Genomic DNA, 14598 nt, shown 5'->3' on the forward strand with positions numbered 1-14598 from the left:
TCTCTTTGAGTTATTGCCATAAAAAATTTTATACTCCAGCTCTATTACCTATGGCCTCTTGTACTTTCAGTCCTACAGGGCAGAGTAGCTACATCTGGCTGTTTCAAAATCCTTTCAAGGAAATGCAGAATGAAAAGTCCAGTGCCCCCAGAATATTCCATAAATAGGAGCTAGTTGTGGTGGTCATTAACCCATCAAGATCATTCACTCCTTGGTGGCAGGGACTTGCTCCAGTTACTGTTTTTAATCTGCCATGTGACTTTGGCAATCCAACATTGAAAAGCTGCTTTCTGCTCAGGTCTTTACCACATGTGTCCCCAAGGTCCCTTCCAGACTGCTGTCCTCATTCTATGACTGTCACCTGGCCACAGTGACTGCCTGTGGGCAGCGGATGAGTAAATGGGAGCTGCTTGCCAGCTGCCACTTAGCAGAATCCTTCTTTTATTTATTGACTGACAATCTCTTCCACTAGAATGTAAACTTCCAAGGGTTACGACTATTACTCCTGTATCCCCAGCAGCTAAAACAGTGCCTGGCACATAGTATACACTCAATAAATGTTTGTTGAATGTTGAGCTACTGTTGACTCCCTTGCACTGGTCCTCCCCAGGCACCTGTGTTATCTATGCTTTTGTTTCTATTTCCTGGAGCCACACCAGCCCACAGATACTCACTCCTGTGCCCATCTCTTGCTTACCAGGCATTCAGGGGGAGTGAAATTTTCAGCATCATTGTCATTGGCTACTCTTTACATGTCTCCTTAGCAAGATGTGGGTGTTGCTAAGGGACCCCAAGGAGGCTGGCACATTTTTGGCTAACTCAGAGCTTCACAGCTTATAGGTCATCTCTGGGAAACAAGGAGTGGGTTCTGCACAGACTTTGGTAGCAGGAGGGTGCCTGGAATGGTCTAGAATGTGGAATACAACCTCAGGCTGCTGGTGAGCCTCAGGAGGAGGCCTTCGGTATCCATTTCAGGGCAGGAAACTACCTAAAAATGATGGAGTGTGTTTTGGGGAATAGAGGGTGCACATGATCATCATTTCCTTTTCAATATTTCCCCATCACAAGCATAGAATGTAGAATGTCAGTGCTTGGGGCTCGTCCAACGCCAAGTAGATTGAAAATTTTCCAGTCAAACTCTGATACCTGTATGTCAGATATTCTCCTATCAGTACCTACAATTACTACCTAGAAAAAAAAGAGGTTTGGGTTGTGGGTGATTTGTCCTGTCTCCACATGTAAACCTATTCTTCACCTTCCACTGACCTGTGAGGGGCCAACGTGACGTAACCCTCACACTCTTCTGGCACATCTTAGTGTAACACCTGGCACAGATAGACACACAGTGAATGTTTGTGGAGTGAATGGAAAAAAGCAAAGCAATGGTGGGAGGGAGGAATGAAGGATTATTTTATGTGGATGATGTCAGTGTTATTTTAGAAATCCCTAAATTTTTGTAATAGCAAAAGATTAAAAGAACCCATATGCCCATCTGTAGGGGCCTGGTTAATTGACTACATAATGAGATCAATGCAGCAGTTTTAAAAAAATGGTGACGCTTTCTATGTACTGATATGAAGAAATCTCTAGATACTAAATGTAAAAAGCAGTCACTCTGGTGAGTGTTTACATTGTAAGTTATAGATGTGGCTCAAATTACATTTATATCAGACAGCAGTCCAGACCACAGAATTCACTCAAAAGGCAGCTGTCAAGGATGAGCTGGCAAAGGAAGCCCATCTTGGGGGGTCCTCCAGAGGACAGAGTCATATGAGCAAAAGAAACTGAAAGATAAGGCCCTAATAAAAATTAGTTACATTTTAGGGTATGGGGAGGAAAGGAGACAGTAAATGAAACTTTTTATCTTATGATATATATATGTGTGTGTGTGTGTATATATATATATATATATACACACACACACACACACATACACACATATACACTTATGCTATTTATATATTATATATACATATTTTATGCCTTTTATTATTTTTGCATCTGGAAAGTATATTACTCTTTCAAAAAAAGTCCTTTAAATCCCTCAAGTGAGGGGAGCATTCTAGTTGAAGTTCCTATCTACTGCCCAGTATAGCATGTGACTGAACTCTCCCTTGACCATGAAATATTTGATTTCAAAATAGAATCTGATCCTTCTCATTCTACCCAAATCTAGCTTATCTGAATGATTGCCCTCCAGTTACAAGAGAGGAAAGAGAAAATGGCTGGGCTTGAAGGAGATGCTTAGACACTGGCATATCATTTCACTTTTTTTTTTTTAATTACTCTTTTATCTTGCCACTATTTTTTAAAGATTTTATTTATTTATTTATTTATTTTTAGAGAGGGAAGGGAGGGAGATAGAGAGAGAGAGAGAAACATCAATGTGAGGTTGCTGGGGGTCATGGCCTGCAACCCAGGCATGTACCCTGACTGGGAATCGAACCTGTGACACTGGTTCGCAGCCTGCGCTCAATCCACTGAGCTACGCCAGCCAGGGCTCATTTCACTTTTCAGTTGGGTGAATTACTCTATTGATTTTCAAATTTGTGGGTAGTTTTTACCTTCAAAGCATTTAGTTTTACAAGTAAATGTTTTTAATCATGGAAAGAATTAGAAACATTCAGGTATGAATATCACTTGCCTGAGTTTCTGAAAAGATGGCAAGTCAAGCATCAGCCTCAGTTTCACTGCCCTCTCTGTCTCTCTCCTTGAGCAGCGACCTACTTAACATCTTTTATGGGTGAAACTTTGGGTAAAGAAAGCAGATATGTATGTATGTATGTGAAAACCTTATGTCTATAGAAGCATTTAAAAGGGTTTTTTTGCTGCATTTGAGGAGGAGCAATAAATCATTATTGCACTATAAATATATTGGCATAAGTAGCTTATATTCTTAACTTGAATCACAACTGGTAATTTCCTGAATCATTACAATCAGTCTTTAACATATTAACTCAGTGACTTGATCAATGTCCTTACTGAGAAAATATGTTATGACCTAGCACATTACCATCTATTATAATGTTCCTGGTTAATAATCATCATTTTTATTGTAATTATTAAAAGCTGGCTTCTCCTCTGGTATAGAGCATCATAAATGCATGAGGTTGTTTGGGACCAAGGTGTCATCCATAATAGCACATTCAGCTGGATTTATGTCCCTCTCCAATTAGGGGACAATCAAGCTCAAATTAATTTAGCTCGCACCTACTAATGAGCAATAGGGAAATCAGTTCACTATAAAAATTATTATTGAATTTTATTTCCTTTGATTTGATGCACCTTGATACACAGGGAGATAACACGACCTGGAGGTCCAGGGGTGACAGACCTTGGGCTCCTCCATGGGCTCCATGACAGCTCTGGCCCATGGTGTGCCAACAACTGATGAGTTGTTAGAAGTCCCCAGAGATGGGTTTCCTCCACCAACTCATCCTTGACGGCCACCCTTTGAGTGAATTCTGTGGTCTAGACCCCTGTCTGGTGTAAATGTAATTTAAGCCACATCTATAACTTAAAATTTGCCAGTAGTCACATTTAAAAAGGTTAAAAAAAACAGGTGAAATTAATTTTGGTACATTTTATATATCTCAATATATATGAAGTATTTCAATGTGCAAAAAATATAAAAATATTAATGATTAAATTCACATGATTTTTGGTACTAAGCCTTCAATATCTGATGTGTATTTTACATTTGTTCTTTGGTTCAGTTCAGCTTCAGTGCAAATGAGCAATAGCCACATGTGGCCGGTGGCTGCTGCATTTGGTCAGGGCAGGTCTGGGCTGAGTTTCTCCAATAACTACAAGGTTTTACTTCCCTCTTTAGGGTTTGCATGCTGGGGGTAGGTGGGCATGGGCTCTGGGTGCTCAATGGCAATAAAGAACCTACAAAACATACCAGCAGGAGAAAATACTACGTTTTCTTTTTATTGTTAGTCTCGCAAGTCATTGGCAAATTTACAAGCTCAGTGAATTAGCTTGCAGCTCCTGTCACTATCATCTTCCACACCAATAAAGGCAGAACAGAGCCTCATAAATACCCTGTCTCCTCATTATCAGAGCATGGCTTCACCGATTGCGGCCTCATAAAAATAAAGTTTGCTTACATTAGTATTATTTGTTGTCATGAAAAATGCATTTTTTGAAGCCCGACTCTAGTACTATTGCATTGATATCAAACAGAACACAAAGTATATTGTCAAATACATGTTTGAGGAATAAGGAGCCACTAAATATTTTATTTCATTGGCACTGTTTCAGGAGAAAGCACTGACTTAAATCTAGGACAGTGTTTTAATTGTTTAATGTTATAAAAGTTTAATAACAATTCCAAGGCATAATGCAAGGACATCATTTGTCACTGAACTGGATTGCTGTGAACTGGGAGATGTGTGACGTGAGGCTGGAACTGTTATTTTCACCACTTGGAGATCCTCACACTTTAATGAAATGGGATGTGAGGGGGTGCAAGACGAGGAGGAGGAGGGAAGAAAAGCTACTTCAGTGGCTGCTCCATCGTATTTTGGCCGTGAATGAGCCTGCTCACCAGCACGGGAGGCCCTCTGATGCTACTGGCACAGGCTTCCACCTCACAGTCTCAAAACTGCTATTTCCACCCTCCCTTCCAACTGAATAGGTAGCTGCCAGATTCCTGACTGATCTCCATATTTGCCACCATGTTCCCCTCAAATTCATCCTCCACATAGCCTTCAGAGAGCTCTGTCTAAAATGCAGATGGGAGCCCATCACTCACTGCTAAAAAGACTTCAGTGGCTCCCGTTGTGGGTGGGTTAGAGACCATATACCTCTTGACATTGGCCTATAGGCCATCCTGTGATTTGGCCCCTGCTAACTTCCCTTCCTCTCTCTTTCCTCCCATTTGCCTCCCTCTGACTTTCAATTGAGGTCCCTGCATTTCTGCAGCTCCACACCCCTCTAACCAAATGTTTTTTCCCCATTCCCCTCCCTCTTTTTCATCAAGAATTTTAGCCCAGCTCCTCTATAAGACTTTATTTAGGCTCCACCCCTCCAGAAAGCACATCCAAACCTCCCACCCTCCTGCTTAAGGTTAAATGCCTGTGCCCTTCAGTGCTGAGATGCTCTCAAGAAATCTACACGTATCCATCCTACTGCTTGTTTGTATACCATCTGCCATCCGAATAAGACCTGGCCTCACTTGTTTTTGAATCCTTTCTGCCAAGATTGGGTCCCTGATGCACAGCAGGTGCTCAGCTGGGCCAATCTGATGAAGCAGAGGTTCCCGGCCTTTCCTCTCTATTGGCAGATGAGGCCTGGTGGCTCAGTCAGGTCTGGGGAAGTGTTAGCTGTTGCTTCTCAAGAGAGGACTGGTGACAAGGCTGACAAGTCAGTCCAATGCCTGCTTTACCTGCATGCAATGCATGGTAATGAAAGTGCATTGCTTTGGTTCAGTGTGACAAGGTCCCAGGACCGCACCAGAAAGGTAGTGTTTGGGAATGGAGAAGAGTAGAGGAGCTAGAGAGATGTCACTGAGAAGTTAGGAGTTTAATCTCCATCTTGAAAGCAACAACAGCCATTGAAGTATTTGAGCAGGGAATGGGAACATGAGGCTTACTGGACCTAGGCTCTTAGAGCCCACCCTCCCCCTGCCTATGTATCTCTGCCAGTCTCTGATGTGGAGAAAGTACAGAGGACAGGGTGGAAATATTGACTTGTATCAGTTAAGAATACATTATGAGTAAAGGGAACTTGAAAGAACAGTGGCTTAAACCAGATTGGGGATTTCATTTCTCTCATCCAACAAGAAACCTGGAGATGGGCCATTCAGGGAAACTGCAATGTTATCATCACCTGTCCTTTGCTGTTCTTAGCACAATTGCCTTTGTTCTCAAGGTCACAGGATGGCTTTACCTTTCAAGCAGGAACAAGGAGGAAAAGTGAAGTTCAAAGGGCAAAGAGAAAAACTGCCAAGTGTCTTTCCTGATTTCTGGTGGCACCTCACTGTCTGGGTTGTATGGCCTGGGCACAATTGCCTGGGCATCATTAGCCATAGAGTCTAGAAAATGTGCTCCAACAAAATTGAGGTTCAGCTAGTAAAGAAGGAAAGAATGGATACTGGATGGGCAACTGGCCTTAATACCCTGACTTCCTAGCATCTTCTTTTGAGGTCCATTTCATGTTCCTCATAGCGTCACAGGTGGGCACGGGTAACCAGGTTCTTGGTAATTGGGACAAAGAATTGAACTGAACACCCAGAGTGTATAGCAGAGAACATGGAAGCAGGCCAACTCCAACCAGAGATTGATCTCATGAGCTGGAGGGACTTTATTCTTATAGGGCAGATCCTTCCTGGCTAGTTTTGGTGGGCTTTTACTATGCATGTACAAGTAGTTGTATTACTTTAAAGCTACCACACATGTGGTCTCCCATGATTTTCTCTGATAATTGGCCACCAGGGAAGAGGGTTCCACAATGCTATCGAATTGATCCCCCTTTCACCTGGGGTCCCCCTGTACTAGGTTCACCTTTCCCTAAGCCAGAGAACTATAGCTGTCCATGTTAGAGATTGGTGAAAAGGAAAGGAATTACTTATTCAAGTTATACAGACTTAAGAGTAATGACTTAATGTCTTCATCAAAATCCCAAAGTCCCTTAAAACACCCACAAACACACACAGTCCTTCCTCCCCACCTTTGCCCAGTCTGGGGTACTATATCTCAGGAAAAGAAATAGAAGTCCATGGCTCAGGCAGCCCCCGGTTCTTCCCAGTAATCCATGTTTGGCTGGTAGACCTCCCTCAGTTCCCAGCACCATCAGCTGTGTTGCCAGGATCTCCAGCTAAAGCCGCGTGGTGGTTCTCTGCTAAAGCCACATGGTGATTCTTCTCATGGCTGCAGCCGAAGGTGGGGGGGGCCCACTCTGGCCAAAGCCAAGTGGTTCTCCTCATTGCCACAGCCGCATGTTCCCTCTCTTCAATGGCTGCCGAGTCTGGATTTAAATATCCTTTCAGCTTTACTGGGCTGCCATCATGAGTCTGCACAGGGGTGGCCCCATGTTGTGGAGCCAATCATCTCCAAGTTCTCACTCAGGCGCTGTACCTAAGGGGGAGTTGCCTTCCAGTTACATCTTGGGGGGAAGTTCCTTCCATCCTCCTGGCTCAGAGCAGGGACACAGCTATTTTACATATCTATGCAACCAGTTAAAGGTTATAGATGTGTTAAATGACCAGGCCAGAGGTTAGCTACAAAGATTAGTTGCTATGCAAAACAGCTCTCAATGGCCCTGCTCCATGTGTCCCTTCCTCCAACTCACACCTGTGGTGGAGGGTGAGGACATCCTATATATCTTTCTAATATTTCCTGGACACCTTGAGTTCTGGACCCCATTACAAATCCTTCTTTTGGGGGGCCTCCTGGCTGCACCCTCCTACAATAGCACTGAACACTCTCTGGAATTGCCTTGCTAATTTATTTACTTGAATGTAGACTCTGTGTTGAAAGGGGACTGATTCATCACCTTTGCTCTATCCTGCCCGTTTTGCCTTGTACTTGTACCACTGGGGTGGGTCTCTTGTACCTCTACACCTCCAGGTTCAGAATAAATACCTTTAATTCTATTCCCCAGTGGAATATTTGGAAGCATCTCCCAGAAGGTCAAACTCTTTCTGATATTTTGTACACAATTGGTTTCACCAGGCTGGTTGCCTGACTCTACTTGTGGGAATTTTATCTTTATTTTGCTCTTACTGAACAAATTAGCCAACTGACTACTGGCTACTGATTAACAATTTGTATAGTAATTTTTCAAAAATTGGAAGAATTCCATTGTTTTGCTCTTTAATTCTTAATTTACATTTTCAGTGTACTGTGTCTTCATTTATATGATGGGATCTCCTCTTCTGTGCATGTCTGTAATGGAACAAAGGCTTTTTCCTACCCTCAAATGATTATGAATATTAAACAGCTACTCAAATTATTGTCATTTTATAATTCAAGCTGCAAATATTTATAGCCTATTCTTTCTTTTCTGCCAAGTTAATAGCTGCTGGTATAAATGTGGCTCAAAATGTGGAGTGGGGTTCTGACACTTCCAGAGCCTTCCCTGTGGCTGCATGCTGGAGGACTTAGAGTCCCTGTCCCCTTAGAGGACACCCCTAGCCTTTTGGTCAGGCCTGTACAATGATGTAAAGGGTCAACGTATATGTCCTCATCTGTTGGAAGCCCCTCCCTATTTCCATCTTCCTGGCTCCCATGTTAACCTCTGCTTCTGCACACAGAGTTCTTCCTCTATAGTGAGATCGCTCATTTATTTGTCCCAGGGAGGTCGTGGAGAGGAGAAACTTTATCCTATTCATCTCTGTCTCCCTAGAGCCCTCTGAGTGGATGTTGGGGTTCCATAAATAAGATGAAGAACTGAGTTATTATAAAAGCTGGCATGCAAATGTACAGTACTATATATGACAGGCACTGTTCTTTGTTGCTTTAAATACATTAATGCACTTAATTTTCACAAGTACCTTATGAAGCTGGTACTATTTTCCTGATTTAATGGGAAAGGGAGCCAAACCAGAGAAGATATCTAGTAGCCTGCCTAAATGTACCTGGCCAATAGAGGGGAGAGCAAGACTGGGCCCAAGGCATGGGACCCCAGAACCCACCTGCCTACACCCTGCACAGCACTACTTTCTGGTGTGAGTGGAAACCGCCACTTACTTCTATGGCATCAGGGCCAGGAAACTGAGCTTTCCTCTGACTCTGGGGCCTCCAAGTGGGGGATACCAATCCAATACCTCTGGATTCCAATAACCATCTGAGACTAAAAATTATTGCAGATTTTAGGAAGCTGAATTATTATGGGCTCCAGGACTGCCTACTAGATGACAAGGCAGGACATCAGAGAGAAAAGGCTCATCACACTTCCCTGAGGCCTGTGTCAGTGGCTACCAAGAGCCTAGGAAAAGAAGGACCTACTCTCCATATGGCCCAGGGCACTCTGGAGAACCTGCAAGAGGGCCAATGGGTGGAGCTGTCACAGGTGGGCACAGGTAACCAGGTTCTTAGTGATCGGGACAAAGAATTGAACCAAACACCCAGAGTTTATAGAAGAGAACATGGGAGCAGGCCAACTCCAAGTAGAGATTGACCTCATGGGCTGGAGGGACTTTATTCATACAGGGTGGATCATTCCTGGCTAGTTTTAGTGGGCTTTTACTGAGTATATACAAGTAGTTGCATTACTTTAAAGCTACTGTGCATGTGGTTTCCCATGATCCTCCCTGATTGGCCACCAGGGAAGAGGGTTCCACAATGCTACCGAATTGATCCCCCTTTCGCCTGGGGTCCCCCTGTACTAGGTTCACCTTTCCCTAAGCCAGAGAATTATAGCTCTCCATGCTAGAGATTGGTGAAAAAGAAAAGAGTTATTTATTCAAGTTATACAGACTTAAAGTAATGACTTAATGTCTTTGTCAAAATCCCAAAGTCCCTTGAAACACCCACAAACACACATAGTCCTTCCTTCCCCCCTTTGCCCAGACTGGGGTACTGTATCTCAGGAAAAGAAATAGAAGTCCATGGCTTAGGCAGCTCTCAGTTTTTCCTAGTAATTTGCACTCAGCTGGCAGGCCTTCCTTAGTTCTCAGCACCATTGGTTGTGTTGCCAGGATCTCTAGCTATAGCCTCGTGGTGATTCTTCTCATGGCTGCAGGGGGGTGGGGGGGGGGCGGGGCATGGATCCCCCTTTCTGGGAGAGCAACAGAGTCAGCAACAGCAGAAGCAGCAGCAACAGCAGCAGCAGCAGCAGTGGTGGCCCCTTCTTAAGGCCACTGTTGCAGAGCCAGCTGGGTCTTGGAGCCAGGCGGTAGAGGAGCTGCAAGCGGCTGCATCATGAGTGGCATTTGCACAGCTGCGGGAGTCTCCACTCTGCCAAAGACGCATGGTTCTCTTTTTAATGACTGCCATGACTGAGTTTAAATCCTTGCGCCAATCTTCTCCTGCAGCCCCATTTCCAACTCCTCCCACACTCGGCCTCACGTGCCAGAACTCTCAAAGCCTTCCAGCTTTAGTGGGCTGCCATTGTGGGTCTGGGCAGGTGCGGCCCCATGTCATGGAACCAATCATCTCCAAGTTCTCATGCAGGTACAGGCACTGTAACCAGGGGGAGTTGCCTCCCAGGTGCCGTAACTAGGGAAAGTTACTTCCATTCCCCTGGCTTAGAGCTTGGCCACAGCTATTTAACATATCTATGCAACCAGCCAAAGGCCATATATATGTTAAATGACCACACCAGAAGGTAGCTGCAAGGCTGTTGCTATGGGAAACAGCTCTCAATGGCCCTGCTCCATTTGTCCCTTCCCCCAAACCACACCTGGGATGGAGGGTGAGGACATCCTATAATCTGGACACCTTGAGTTCTGAACCCCATTACAAATCCTTCTTTTTGGGGGGGAACCCTCTGGCTGCACCCTCCTACAATTCCCTCCTTTCAGATATACAACTTTATAATCACATAAAGGGACAATGGATGAAGGTTTCATCTTCTTGTAACTGCTTCCGGCCGGACATGGATGTTGTCCTACCTACCCATGGGTCAGGGGTGCCCTGAAAGGGGGCGGGGGGGGTGCAGCACAGAGGGAGTCCTTCTTGTAAGGGGAAGGACCTTACAGAATCCTCGTCAGTTGGCTGTCACTAGAAAGTTGCAGGCTTGGTGTCCAAAGGCTGGCATTACTGGACCATTGGCATCTTGGTAATATTCTGGAGGTGACAGATTTGGAAAGAATTGGAAGGCGCAATTAAATCATAACCACTAAATGACAAAGGCAGGGACGTAAGTAAGGAATGGCTTATCAGGAGGAAGGTGTACAAGGCATGCTACACCTATCCGAAACTCTTGTGACCCACTATACTTAGCTCAGGCTGAGGGGAATATGTTAGGATTTCCCTCCTTTCAGATTTTTGGGCCCTTTCTGTCCAAACTATTAGGACAGAAAAGGAAAAATTAGTTCTAAAGTGAAGCCCGCAGACCACCCAAACCGTTCACCAACCTAAGCACTGAGTTTAGCCAAAGCATTGAGTCTCAAGGGGCGATGATGAAGGTGGGCTCCTTAAATGAGGTTTATATTGCAAGCAATCACTCTGGTAATGAGGTCATAGGCATACGCCCTATGAAAACAGAAGGAAGAACACACATGTTAATTCACACAACAATCCCCAAACCAGTCTCTGTGCCTGTGAGACCGTCTCTTGGGAAGACATCCAGTTGCAAGGCCTTTGCTACAATGAACATCTAATAGTGGCAATTTGACAGGTCCCTTCAATTTACAGGCAATTTACAGTGCCTGTAAATTGAACATCTTTGGTGATATTACAAACCCAGTTTCAACTTCCAAATGAAAACAAACTTTTAAGTCAGTTAGTCACACCATTCTGATATACATACTGAGCATTGTGATCTTCCTTGAACCATGATTTTTCTCCCTAAGGTTACCCTCATTGTTATTGAAGGGACTACATTGAGTCCAGCTTTTAATTTTGCCTGTTCGTTTGCATAAACACACCAAGAGCAGCCTGGATCATCTATGATATTTAAGTTTGCTTTGCTGGAACTTACACAGGGAACTTTTAGATTGAATTCTCAGTCCGCCCCTCGGGGCACAGAAGCAGAGCCACCCATCTGCCATCTGGCTTCGCCTGTACCAGTTGTTTCACTCAGATCCTTGAGACTTCCATTGTGCCTACAGGTTTCTTTTTGGCCATCTTTCAGGAAAGCAACCTTAGTTCCTTCCCTGGAAAGACTGCCACGAAACGCATAACCAACCAAAGTACCAGGCTTTTCTTGTGGGCTTATGCTAGCTTCACAAGTCAATCCCAGTTCCTCAGGGCTTTCTGGTAACGACCAGAACCCATACATGCCCCCTTCAGGCATGACATTCCAGCCAAAGTCTTGGCTAATAAAAACACTATTAATGACTGGTCTTATTGGATTTATGCAAAGAAACCTTATGTCATCACTTCTTCAGAATGCCAAATTCTGGAGGGATCAGGTAGGGAGAAAAATACAAAGCATGAAGGAAAATCCTTTCCCTTCTGACATCCACCAGGCTTCTTAAAACTTTCACTTCCAGACCTTTTTGCAACATTCACAAACCTTCTATTTTTTCTTTCATACACCTTCTGATATCCACCAAGATTGCATCTTCATGACTTATACCTTCTATTATTAACTAACACCACATAATTCTTTCCAAAACTTTCACGTTTTCATTTATGTATGTCCTGTGGGGCTGAGTTTTTCCTCAGCTGGTGGCTTTAGGTTGTCCATAGCATAAGATGGTGGAGAGGTTGCTCCCTTTAAGGTAGGGGCAGAGACTCCAGAACTCTGGGGTCCCCTTAATCTCCCTTGAGAGACAGGTGGGGAACTAAGGAGGGTATCTTCTAGTTGATCAACACTTGTGGGTTCTGTCTGGGTGGGATTGGAGCAAAACAAGAGCTCTCAGTACAGAGCCATAAATGCTTGCATGAAAGGAATTTCAGACCATTTGCCTTTCTGTTGGCAGAATAGACCTAACTGTAGGATAGTGTTGTAATTCCTGCTCCTATTGTCAGGCCATAGCTCTGCATCCCTAATTTATATTGGGGGCCAAACAGTGTTATAAAAGAAAACTAATCTCTTCCTTTTTTTAAAAAAAATTCTAGGGTTAAATTTATCCCAATTGCTAAGAATGCAACTCAATGGTGATTTAGAAAGGATGAAAGGTGTGGTTCCCATCTCGACTGTGGTGATCCTAAAGAGAAGAAAAACACAGAGATACTCCTTTGCAGACTAGAGGCGTCCCTCTTTTCTTGCCTCAGGAGCTTCCTAGTGGGCCACAGGGCATCCTCTGGGATCTCGCCAAACTACCAGACATCTCTGGCGAAAGAAATCCTAGTGAGTGTCGGCCAACAGAAATCTAAAAGACTTGAGAGAATCACCACAGTCTACTTCTGTTTCTAACTATTGTGAAGGAACCAGTCCAGCATTCTTGAGCAATTGCGTATAATCCTGACAATCCCAGACTCTACCCTTGTGGCCTGAGTACATTTCCATTTCTGTATTCTTCATCTACAGGGACCCTCATTTTCCTGTAAGCTTTAAGATATGGGGCAAAGGAAGTGTCTTACTAGAAAAATAATTTCTGGCCCTGTAAACCATTAAGAGGAGCACCAAAATGATCTTATTATAAAATGACTCTTTTCCAGAACACAAAGAAGACCCTTAAATATTCTATGTAATTTTCCAGAGCTTTAAGAAATTGCACCTGCATCTGAAATCTCCCAGAAGGGACCTCAAGAGATGTCTAAAACACCACCTTTCATACTGGAGGTGGGTTTCATAGAGGGACAATGGACTGAGAGGGGAAATTAAAATACCCTTATAGGAACAAGTAAACCACCTTAGAATTCCAAATTCAACTGATTAGGTAAGAGTGGCTCCACATGGCCATTCTAGTAACCAGTGACCAGCAGGCACCTATTGTGCAGTTCTAAGCAATGTTGCTGCTTACAATGACAGTATACATGTGCCAAAGATGGGAGTGGCTTATTCCTACAACTCTACTTAGCAATAGCCTATCAATGACCCCAAGGTAGATATCTTAGTACAAAGACAGCAGAAACCCTTCATACATAAAAGGCAAGTGGGGTATAAGTGAAGGTATAAAGACCAGAAGTCAGTTGGGGAGGACAAGCATAAAAGACTATCTGTGGGCCTGATGAGGAGACTGCAAAAGGAAGTCATAGTGCAGGTGAGGTGGTGACTGATATCCTGTATGGAAGGTCCAACTATGCCTATTGAGGGAGTGGCCGACCTTCCAACAGGGAACATCAGACTCACCGAAACAGAATAAGTGATAATGAAAAAGGACATCCTGGGTGTCAGAGGAGCAAGGGGGGCTTACCACTCCGGTGTCTTCTTCTGGCTGGCTCGCCAAAAACTGCCACAGGTGTGCACAGGTAACCAGGTTCTTAGTGATTGAGGACAAAGAATTGAACCGAACACACAAAGTTTATGGCATAAAGAAAGTGGGAAGATTTATTAAGCGATAGTACACTCCACAGGACATGGGAGTGGGCCAACTCTGAGCAGAGAAGGAACACGTGGGCCTGGGGGATTCTATTCTTATAGGGCAGAAGCTCCCTGGCTAGTCTTTGGCGGGCTTTTCCTGCTCAGGTACAAGGGGTTAGATTTCAAATCTACTGTGCATGTGTGGTTTCCCATGATTTTCTTGATTGGCTACTGGAGAAGAGAGTCCCACAATGTTATTTTATTATAATGATATTATAATGAATCAGGGGTACTGCGCAGGCGCATTCCATGATTCAGTTATCCCAGAAAACAGGAACAACCGTCTTAGGGGGTCTTTGTTGTGTATAGATGTTTTCTACCTCAGCCCTGTGGGGCCTCTGGAGTTTCCTTCCTGACTATCTCCTACCTCAGAACCATGTGGCTCTGCCACCACCTACCCACATGACAAGTCACTCTGAACCACAATTACTCTGTAAAATACAAGTGCCCCTTAGGTGTTGGGAGGCACCATAGCAGAGTGCTACTGAGGGAATTTCACAGACAAGATTTTTC

At 44.0% G+C, this 14598-nt stretch overlaps 1 protein-coding gene across 1 annotated transcript in view; it reads left to right on the forward strand.

Annotated features, from left to right (window-relative positions):
• GPR39 (G protein-coupled receptor 39) overlaps positions 1 to 14598 on the forward strand; it is a 220586-nt gene that overhangs the window by 93397 nt on the left and 112591 nt on the right. The gene's annotated exons all lie outside the window — the stretch shown is intronic.

Source organism: Phyllostomus discolor, chromosome 4, assembly GCF_004126475.2.
Source record: "Phyllostomus discolor isolate MPI-MPIP mPhyDis1 chromosome 4, mPhyDis1.pri.v3, whole genome shotgun sequence".
NCBI classification, from domain to species: Eukaryota; Metazoa; Chordata; class Mammalia; order Chiroptera; family Phyllostomidae; genus Phyllostomus; species Phyllostomus discolor.